Genomic DNA, 11,431 nt, shown 5'->3' on the forward strand with positions numbered 1-11,431 from the left:
CGGGTGCTGGTCTTGTTCGTTCTACTGGTGGCTGGGTAGTCCAGCATGTGTTACGAATACCTGACAGCTTGTATGAGCAGCCTGTGTAGCTATGTCTTGACTGAAAGCTTGTGTGAGTAGACCCGTGAATAGCTCGAGTATGAGCTTTTATGTGTTATGTGATATGAGGTAGCTTTAGCTGCGTATGTGACACTTATGTGTGAGCCTTTCGTGTATCCAATAGTATTCCGAGTGTTCAACGGGTAAATATAAGATGAGTATGTAAATGAAATTACTACGGGTGAACAGGCATGTACGTAAGTCTATAATTGTAAATTCATGATTATTATGGAAATAATTATTTACTATCCATTGTGATTGATAGTGTACATATTTGTGATGTTGGATATATGGTAAATATAAATGATGATTACGTGTTAGGCTTTCGGGCCTAATTGAAATGTGATCCAATATGTTTATATGCTTAAATTGTTTTTCAACAGATATGTTAAGAACATGAAAGTATGTGACTATATCGCAAGCGGTACATGTATGTACACAGAACTCATGTGAAGTGAATTTGGTATATGATGAATATGTGGTAAGAATTTACACGAACAAGTTATGCATGTGAAACATTGAAAACCTTGTGGCAAATGATCTACATTATTGATGAATTGATGCATGATAAAATTTGATAAAGATCATGTGATAGGCTTATGAGCCTAATTGATTTGTGCTATAATACAATTCATTTATTTAAATTGTGTTGCATTGGATATGAGGAAAGGAAAGACTGGCATAATTGCCAAATAAAGTCATTATAAGAATATATTAAGATAGTAGCTTAGACAAGTGAAAGGTGGTTAAACTACATGTTGAAATTATGATTACTCATAAATAATGTGCATGTGATTAAGAGGATGAAAATAACTTGTTAATTAATGTGATATGTTATAATGGGAAGAATATAGTGGCTAGGCTAATGCCAAGGCATGTAAATAGTGTTTATGAGTTCAAAGAGTAAGCACTACAAACGAATAAGTGAAAATCTTAAGATTTAATTCCAATTGGAAACCACCAGAAATGCCATCACACTATGAAGCTATCATTTGGGTATAAGTGAACACAAGTATTTTAAATTTATGGAATGTATAGGGACTTTGTCTATTGATTAATTATATCATTATTAATTTGGCCAAGTGTGTTGGCTTATAATGATTTGGTGATTCATTTTATATATGGCCATAAGATATGGTTCATATTGATTATTGAGTTGCACACCTAATTAATTATGCATGCATGTGTCAAAGTCTTGATGATGATGGATAGTGTTAGATATTATATGGGTATGATGAATGAATGATGACAAAATTGGTATGGCTATGATCATGGTTTAAATGTGTGAATTGAGAGTAGGTTAATAATGTTGATTTAATATGAAATTGGTGTGGAATGCCTTAAGTAAACTTGTTAATTTGAGTATGTGAAATAGTGACATTAGATAGGCATGAATTAGTCTTGATTAGGAATGATTGATTGTCAAAATGTGACATGTTGTGTGCCATGAAATATGTTTAAGTATGTGAGTGCCTAAGGGTGACAAGAGGCTTGGAAAATAGACTCAAAGTTGTCCACACGGGTAGACACACGAGCATGTGTCTCGGCCGTGTGTGATACAGGGTCTACCCTATGGGCATGTGTTCTAGCCATATGCCCCCTGCACCATAATTAGGTAAAACAGAATGCCTAGTAGTAAACACACGAGCAAAGATAAGAGCGTGTGAAGGACACGGCCTAGGCACATGGGCATGTGACTTGGTCGTGTGACCCTATTTTGGTTGTCGACGTCATAAACAGAGAGTTACACAGGCTGAGGATACGGGCGTGTCCAAAGCCACATGAGTGTGTGTGACCACATGGCCTACCCACACGGGCGTGAGACGTTATTTTCATAGAAATTTTTCTAAGTCTTCCAAGTGTTTTCCAAAGTTCTCGGTTTAGTCCCGAGCCACACCTAATGTATGTTTTGGGCCTCATGGGCCTGTATAAAGGACAATATGCATGTGAATGAAAAGTTTTAAATTTGGATGGAAATCCATGTCTCGGTTTTGTATGATTGTGTGAGTTTATGTCCGATAATGCCTCGTACCTTGTTCCGGCGTCGAATACGGGTAAGGGGTGTTACATAATTTACTTCAAAGTTTTATTGGGTTTCTTTATGTCTTGTTGTTATTCTAATTTTGAGATGTTTCCATCCCATATTATGAACTAAATTCCTAGATACCTAGGGAAGATGAAATCTATGATGAATCTTATTATTTGACTTCTGATTTATATGATAAATACTTGATTTCTTGTTCTCAATTATGTATGCTTATTTCATATTTTGATATTTTTAGGATATTGATTTATGTTTAATGTGCTTATTTCAATGGAGCAAAAGTAACTATTTAAAAGTAGATCTAGCATAATTGAGTGGAGTTGCATGCAATCCTAGAAATAGGATGACATAAATCTACCGGATTAGAGTCAAATCTAATAGGGGAATCCATAGATTGAGTTAATGTGACAATAGGGGTTTTAATTAGAAAGAGATTTCAATTAATCAACCTAGAGTCAGTTGTTCTTACTCTTGAAAGAGATATTAACATAATTTAGGGATTTCTACAGATCAAGGTACAAGTGAATAAATCGTTTAAATTAGATTTAGAATAGCAGGTGAAGTCTAGGTGGATTCTTTCCTGGGTATTTTCTATCTCATTGGTTTTATTCAATTATTTTCTTAACTCGTTTTCTATTATATTCTTAGTAATTAGTTTAGTTAATTTTAGATGAAAAACAATCATCCCATTTTATTGGCTAAATAATAAAAAAACAGTAATTGCTAGTACTTTTAGTTTTCATGGATATGATATTCCCTACTCACCATAGCTATACTATTGTTCGATAGGTGTGCTTGCCTTTGTCGTAATTATAGTTAGTTTAATGGCCATCAAATTTTTGGCGCCATTGCTGGGGACTAAAATATTAGGAACACTTGATTTTTATTAATTTAGCCATTTATTTTTTATTGCATTTTATTTTTGTTTTTATTTTTTTCTAATTTGTCTTTTATTTTCTTCTGGCAGGTTCCTTTAGTTTATGACTAGAAGAAACCCATCAGGATCTTTAGTATTTGATAGTGAGATTGAAAGCACAGCTTGCAGAAACCGTAGGGAAGCAAGGCAGAATCGATAGAATATAATGGTAGAGCAAGAGGACGTTATTATTATCACTGAAGAGATGGGTGATAATAAGAATAATCAGATACTTCTTTTGGTTGCTGCGAATCCTACAAATCCGAATCCTGCTCCTCGTACTATGTAAAATTACGCCAAGCCTACTCTAACTGGGACTGAATTGAGTATTGTGAGACCCACCATTGCTGCGAATAATTTTGAACTGGAGTCGAACACTATTCAGATGATTCAACAATTTGTTCAGCTCGATGGGTTACAAGATGAAGATCCAAATTTGGCTAATTTTTTGGAAGTCTATAAAGCTTTCAAGCTAAATTGCATTTTTGGCGATGCCATTCGCCTACGGTTGTTTCCTTTCTCTTTGAGGAATAAAGCTAAACAGTGGTTGAATTCCCTACCATGAGGTTCTATCACTACATGGGACCAAATTACCAAGAAATTCTTATTGAAGTACTTTCCACCGGCTAAAATAACTAAGTTGAGGAATGATATCTCTTCCTTCGTGCAGATGGATTTAGAGACCCTATATGATGCATAGGAAAGGTATAAAGATTTATTGAAAAGGTGCCCTCACCATGCGTTACCTCTATGGCTACAGGTTCAAACTTTCTACAACGGTTTGAATCCCTCAACTAGGCCGTTGATTGATGCAGCAACCGGTGGTACTCTGAACAATAAAACACCTGAAGTGACTTATGAGTTTATAGAGGAGATGTCACTGAATAATTATCAGTGGCAAGTCATGAGTACGAAGCTGATGAAAGCAGCTAGTGTTTTTAACATAGATGCGGTCACCATGTTATTAAATCAGGTAGAACTTTTAAATAAAAAAATTAATGGTTTATATGGTTCTATGCAGGTACATCTGGTGATGCAGTGCAATATGAATAGAGGAGGGATGAATAATCCGGAATGTCTACCCTACGGTCCTAGCATAGAGAACGAACAAATCAATTCGATGGGTAACAATTTTAGGCCTCAGAATAATCCTTACAGTAACACCAATAATGTAGGTTGGAGGAACCATCCCAATTTCTCTTAGGGTGGTCAAGGAAATCAGAGAGTGCAACCCCCTATAGGCTTTCAACAACCTTACCAATAGGAGAAAAAATTGAACCTTGAGAAGATGTTGACAAAGTTTATCTCGGTGTCAGAAACCCGCTTCCAAAACACCGAAACAACACTTAAAAATCAACAAGCGTCGCTTGAGAACCAAATTGGTCCACTTACGAAGTTGATTTTAGAATGACCACAAGGTAGCTTGCCTAGCAACACCGAAACTAATCCAAGAAAGCAGCTTCATGCAATTACTGTTCGAGATGAAGAAGGGTTAGTTGAACCTGAACCAGAACTAAGGCAAGAAATTGTGGTAAGTAAAGGTAAGGTTGAGGTAAGTCAGAATGAGAAAAAATCGATCGATAAGGAATATAAACCTCGTGTGCCATATCCCAACGCGACGAAGAAAGACTATACTAACGAACAATTTGGTAAATTTCTTAAACTTCTGAAAAAATTGCATATTAACTTACCGTTTATAGAAGCTCTTTCGCAGATGCCCAATTACGTCAAATTCTTAAAGAAGCTTTTGGAAAATAAACAGAAGTTAGATGATTCATCCGTATGGAGCTAAATGCAGTTTGCTCAGCCATTTTGCAAAATAAACTACCCAACAAATTGAAAGATCCAGGGAGTTTTACTATAGCTTGTTTAATTGGTAGTTTAAATGTTAACAATGCTTTGACTGATTTAAGGGCTAGTAGTAATGTCATGCCCAATAAAGTGTTTAAACAATTAGGTCTTGGGAAACCCAAACAAACTAGGATGAGTATTCAATTAGTAGATAGAACCATTAGATTTCCAAGGGGTATTATTGAAGATTTACTTGTGAAAATTGATAAATTTATATTCCCAATTGTTTTTGTTGTTTTAGACATGGATGAGGATAGTGATGTACCTTTAATTCTAGGCTGGCCCTTTTTAGCAACTGCTAGAACTATTACTGATGTCGGTACAGGTGAATTAATACTTCGTATAGGTGGTGACACGATTAAACTCCAAGCTCATGATTCTGCTAGGATATCTAGTGATTGAGATAATTATACGAGTTCTGTTAATATGAATAACATTGTGGCTCAAACTTCTTTGCAGGAAACCCCTTAGAAAACTGTGATGGAGCCATTTCCAGTCCATGTGACAGAAGTAGAACGACTCATGAAAAACGAAGGTTACAGATCGATGAGAAAGACAGGTGGAGGACACTTGTAAAGGAGAAACATAGAATACACGATGCAAAACCAAAGCGATGCATTGACAAGCATAAGGATGGAATGAACCAATTTAAGGTTGGGAGACCAGGTACTGTTAGATAAAATGGACCCTCGAATTGCCACTTCAGAGCTTAATACAAACGGAGAAACTCTTTTTACGGTATTGAATGTCTTCCATACAATACAGTCGAGGTAACTCATTCTGAACTCGACACTTTTAAGGTAAATATTGCTCGACTCAAATCTTATTTGGATAATAAAATTGACAGCGAGAAAGAGGAATTTTGACTCTGCAAACCACCATGACTGTACGAATATGAGTTAAGTCGAGCTTAGACTTTAGATAAGCGCTTTTCAGGAGACAACCCGAGTGTTAACATTGCTAATTTCTTAATTTTTTCTCATGATATTTTTTTAAAATTAATTAATTTTTGAAAATAAAAAAATGTTTTTGACCCACACGGCCTGGACACACGGGCGTGTCCCAGGCTATGTGCACTACAAGGGGTTCAATAGTGAGTGACACGGCCTAGCGACATGGCCATGTGAGCCAGATGGTCTGGACACGCGAGTGTGTCATTGGTCGTGTGGATCCTTGGACTTAATTTTTATAAAAATCGAAAGAGACATGGCCTAAAAAAGTTCAAAAGAGCGTGTGCCACGGTCATGTGGACCACACAGCTTGGACACACAGATGTGTCCTAGCCCGTATTGAACCAGAAGCTAAAATTTTTCAATTTTAAAACAAGTTAGAGAGTTACATGGGCGTGGGAGAAGCGAATGAAGTGCACATGGCCATGCGACACGGCCGTGTGAAGACTGGGTTATAAATTTTATCACACATGGGTTGAACAGGAACCACACGGGCGTGTGACACGACTGTGTTGCCCAACACGGCCTCAGACGACCGTGTCACCATTAAAAACCCTAATTCCCTTTTCATTTTCTCTATTTTATCATCTTCCCCAAACCCATAAACCCTAGCCGCCGCACACCCACGCACACGCATCACTAGCCCTGAAATCCCTCTCCTTTAGCTCTCCTCTCCCTTTTCCTATCCCCCTCAGCCACCCAAGCCATCTCTTTTCCCTATCCCCTCAACCCCAACCCCAAAAAATAGCCTCCGCATCTTTCTTCTCTCTCCCTTCGATGACGCCGCCTTATTTCCCATCCCTTGTTCATGCACCCATCGTACACACCCACCATTACGCTGACCACCAGCAACAATGCGACTCTTCGAGCTCTAACCATCGTCTCGTCAATTTCTTCTTTCACCCTTTTCTTTATCTTTTTAATTTTTATTTATTTCCTTATTTATTTATTTCTTATTTCTTAAGTAACAACTCGTTTTAGGGTCAAACTAAAATAGTGGCTTCGGGACCACAAACCCAAAGTATAAATATTTATTTTATTATTTCTTTAAGGTCTACAGCATGATAGAATAATTGTGTGAAAATTTCGTTAAGAAATTTTATCGATTGAGTGCCCAATTTGGCTGAAGGACTAAATTGCAATAGGTGTAAAATTTGAGTTCTATAAGTTAGAGGTGTCTAATTGCTATGAAATTTTAAATTGGAGGTCCTTAAATGGTAATTAGACCATTATACTTTAAGATGGACAAAAATGAACATGGTTAGGTAAAATTTTAAAGTTATGCATTAAGGGTATTTTAGTAATTTGGTAAATAAAGACAAAATTAACAAATAAAAGTGTCCATCTTCTTCAATTTAGTCTCCCACAGCCGAAAATTGCAAGGGAAGACATAGCTAGGGTTTGGCAAGCTTTCAAGCTCGATTGTAAGTTCGTTCTTGTCCTATTTTCAATGCTTTTTATATTTTTGAGATCGTTGTAACTTGATTTAGCTATTTCAAGGACTAATTTGAAAGAAAATTAAAGTCTAAAATTTTACCCATGTTGAATATGTTTGTATTTTGGTGTTTGATGGTAGAAAATGCATGTTCATTGTTAGTTAAACAACGTTTGTCAAGTGATTTTTGATAAAAACGTTAAATAGGGACTTATTTGTAAAAGTCTATAAAATGTGTACAAAAGTGTGAATAAATGAAAAATATGGGTTTTTATGAGCACAAATAATATTTTGCTAGACTTGGGTTGTGATGAAATTGAAAAAAATTCATTTTACAAGTCTAGGGACTAAATTGTAAAATGTTGAAAAGGTAGGAGCAAAAATGTAATTTTTTCCATAATGCATTTTTGGACTATATTGAATAATGTGATGATTAAATAAGTTAAATGTGATATTATAGATCAAGAAAAACAAAGTTCAGGTGTAGATCGAGTGAAAAACAAAATAATTGACGAATAGGTCCTTTTGCCATTTTAGGAACCGAAGTAAGTTTGTATGTTGAACAAGCTTTATCATAATTGTATTTTAAATGCTTTAATACTTCATGAATTGTGTAAATGACTCTGCAGACACGTTCAATGATGTTTCAGCAAGCGAGAAATCCCAATCGAACCTTAGGAATAGATTAGGATACAAGTGACATGTCACTAAGGTTTTATGTTATGTTATTCGAGTGCTGGTCCCATACGTCCTACCGGTGGTTGAGTATATCGGCATATGTTGCGATTACTTGACATCTTGTGTGAGCATCATCGTATAGTACGTCATGACTGATAGCTTGTGTGAGCAAGCCCGTTGATGGCTCGAGAGAGAGCTTATATGTGCTATGAGATAGAGGTACCAATGGCTACATATGTGACACCTTGTGTGTAAGATTTCCTGAGTATTTGACGTTATTACTCCGAGTGGTTCATTGGGTACGACACAAATGAGAATGAGTATGAAATTATTACGAGATGGTACAGGTATGTACTTAAAGTTTAAGATTATTAAATCGTTAAATGACGATTTCAATGTAAGTTTGTGATGGAAGTGAATATGATCATGAGATTACGATAAATTAAATTATCTCATGTTATATTACTTGTATGTTAATGTATGGTGAGGTTTGCTTATTTCTTTCATACGAGCTTACTAAGCTATATAGCTTACTTTATTTTACTTTCCATGTTTTATAGTGTCACCAAGCTAGCTCAGATTGAAGATCATCGAAGATCGCATCACACTATCAAACTGTCATTTTGGGTATCGATGATCATAAACATTTTGAGTATATGGCATGTATAGGGACTTGATGATTTTGTTATATGTGTCATCATGATTTTAGCCAAATGTATTAGCTTGTAATTATCAAAAGCTTGATTTGGTATTTGGCCATGTAAATTGGCTCATTTTGATTAAATTGGTTGTAAGCTTAAGTATATTCGTACTTGTGCAAATATCTCCTTTATGATGTGGTCTATAAATGATTGGTGAATGTTTGAATGTAACTTAACGGTTTTGTTGTTGAATGGTTGAGATTGGCATATTGGTAAGCTAGGGAAATCTAAGAAGAATTATGCATGATAAAGTATTTGTGTTGGTACTTGTGGATGTGAATTTGGTATGATTTAGCTTGGTAGAATATAAGAGGCTAGCTATACATGCCATATATAAATTGATAATAGTGTGACGACTTCTAAAAATTTAAATTGTATTTTCATATAGTAAATGGATCCTGAGCAAGACGTAGCTGATGATGTTGAAAATAATGCACCGGCTCCTGCCCAATGGATAACTCCATCTGGAAGTAGACCAGTAACGGTTAGTCAGGGAGGAGAGGCTACGGAGGCCTTCTTACAAATGATGAATAAGTGGTTTGCCAAGTTTGTTCGAACAAATCCGGCTGCCCAACATCTTCCACCCCCAGCTAACCCCCAACCGGTTCTTGTAGCTCCCCAAGCTGTGGAATTGTTAGGACTGAACAAGCCTCCAGTTGATAAGATTCAAAAACAAGGGGCTAAAGAATTTAGAGCCAATGTTGACGATGATCCCGAGAGAGTAGAGTTTTGGCTTGAAAACTTTATTAGGGTATTTGATGAGCTTTCTTGAACACCAGATGAGTGCTTGAAATGTGCTATATCACTTCTGAGGGATTCGACATACCGATGGTGGAATACTCTTGTATTCGTGGTACCGAAAGAAAGGGTTACTTGGAAATTCTTTCAAGATGAGTTCAAGAAGAAATATATCAATCAACGGTTCATTGATCAGAAACGCAAAGAGTTTTTAGAGCTGACCTAAGGCCGTATGTCTGTTACCGAATATGAGAGAGAGTTTTTTAGGCTCAGTAAGTATGTTCGGGAATGTATTTCCACCGAGGCCATCATGTGCAAAATATTCGAAGATGGGTTGGATGAGGATATCAGATTGCTAGTAGGGATTCTGGAGCTGAAAGAATTTGTTGTGCTGGTCGACTGAGCTTGCAAAGCCGAAGAGTTGAGCAAAGAAATGAGAAAAGTTGAGTTTGAGACTAAAGATTCGAGAAAAAGACCACTGAATAAGTCATTTCAATATTCATCAAAGAAATCGAGGATTTGTATACTTGTTCGAATGTTTCAGTTGGGTATCCCAATAGAGGTCGTGGGAATCAAAATTCAGGCTCTAAGGCCAAAACTACGTCAATAGCGAGCATTGGTAATGCTAGGTCTAATAGACCTGAATGTCAACACTGTGGTAGATGACATCCCGGTAAATGTAGGATGAATAACCATGCATGCTTTAAATGTGGCTCCGTAGATCAGTTCATTCGAGATTGCACTAAAATGACTGAGAAAGATAGTTTTCAGAATGTAAAACCGAGCAACACTACCACTAAAGGGAGGCCACCGAGAAATACTGGAAATAGGAATAGTAGTAGAGGTGCAACAAAAATTTAACTACGAGATTAGAGGTCAGAGAACCTGCTAGAACCTATGCTATTTGCGCTCGCGAAGATGCGTCATCTGCTGATGTTATAACTAGTACATTTTCTCTCTATGATACTAAAGTAGTTGCACTGATTTATCCTGGATCAAATCATTCTTATATTTGCATGAATTTGGTATCTAGTAAGAATTTTCCTGTTGAGTCTACTGAATATGTGATTAAAGTGTCAAACCCCTTAAGCAAACATGTCTTAGTTGATAAAGTTTGCAAAAGTTATCCTTTAATGATTCGGGGTCACTATTTTTCAAGTGACTTAATGCTTTTACCGTTTAATGAGTTCGATGTAATTCTTGGAATGGATTGGTTAACTCTACATGATGTCGTAGTGAATTGTGGATGAAAGATTATTGAATTGAAATTTCAAGATAATGAAATTCTTCAATTGAATCGGATGAGTCGGGTGAGTTTCCTATTGTGATTTCGTCGATGCCGGCCCAGAGGTATGTAAGAAAAGGTTGTGAAGCTTATCTTGCATATGTACTGAATATGAAAGTGTCTAAATTGAAAATCAAATTCGTGTTACTAGTTTGTGAATACCCGGATGTTTTTCCAGAAGAGTTACCTGGGTTACCGCCAACCAGAAATGTTGAGTTTACTATTGACTTACTACTGGGAACTTCACCTATATCGATAGCTCTGTTTAGAATGGCTCTAATCGAATTGAAAGAATTGAAGTCTTAGTTTATAGAGTTGACAGATAAGGGTTTTGCGAGATTGAGTTTTTCGCCCTAGGTGCACCAGTGTTATTCGTTAAGAAGAAAGACGGATCCTTGAGACTTTGTATCAATTATAGCCAGCTTAATAAGGTTACGATAAAGAACAAGTATCCCTTACCGAGAATTGATGATTTGGTCGATCAGTTGAAAGGGGCGATAGTGTTCTCAAAGATAGACTTGAGATCAGGATATTACCAGTTGAGAGTTAAAGACTCGGATGTGTTGAAAACTGCGTTCAGAATGAGGTACGAACATTATGAATTTCTTGTTATGCCTTTTGGATTAACTAATGCTCCTGCAGTTTTTATGGATTTGATGAATAGAATCTTCTGACCGTATTTAGATAAGTTTGTGGTTGTATTTATTGATGACATCTTGATTTGTTCTCGAGAT

The 11,431-nt window shown here is 36.4% G+C and overlaps 1 non-coding gene across 1 annotated transcript; it reads right to left on the reverse strand.

Moving 5' to 3' along the window:
* Positions 1-3,696: 3,696 nt before the first annotated feature.
* LOC121225629 (small nucleolar RNA R71) lies at positions 3,697-3,803 on the reverse strand. The gene has a single exon (XR_005923486.1). It is a non-coding gene; the product is annotated as a small nucleolar RNA R71 (small nucleolar RNA).
* Between the last annotated feature and the right edge of the window lie 7,628 nt (positions 3,804-11,431).

Source organism: Gossypium hirsutum, chromosome A03, assembly GCF_007990345.1.
Source record: "Gossypium hirsutum isolate 1008001.06 chromosome A03, Gossypium_hirsutum_v2.1, whole genome shotgun sequence".
Classification (NCBI taxonomy): Eukaryota; Viridiplantae; Streptophyta; class Magnoliopsida; order Malvales; family Malvaceae; genus Gossypium; species Gossypium hirsutum.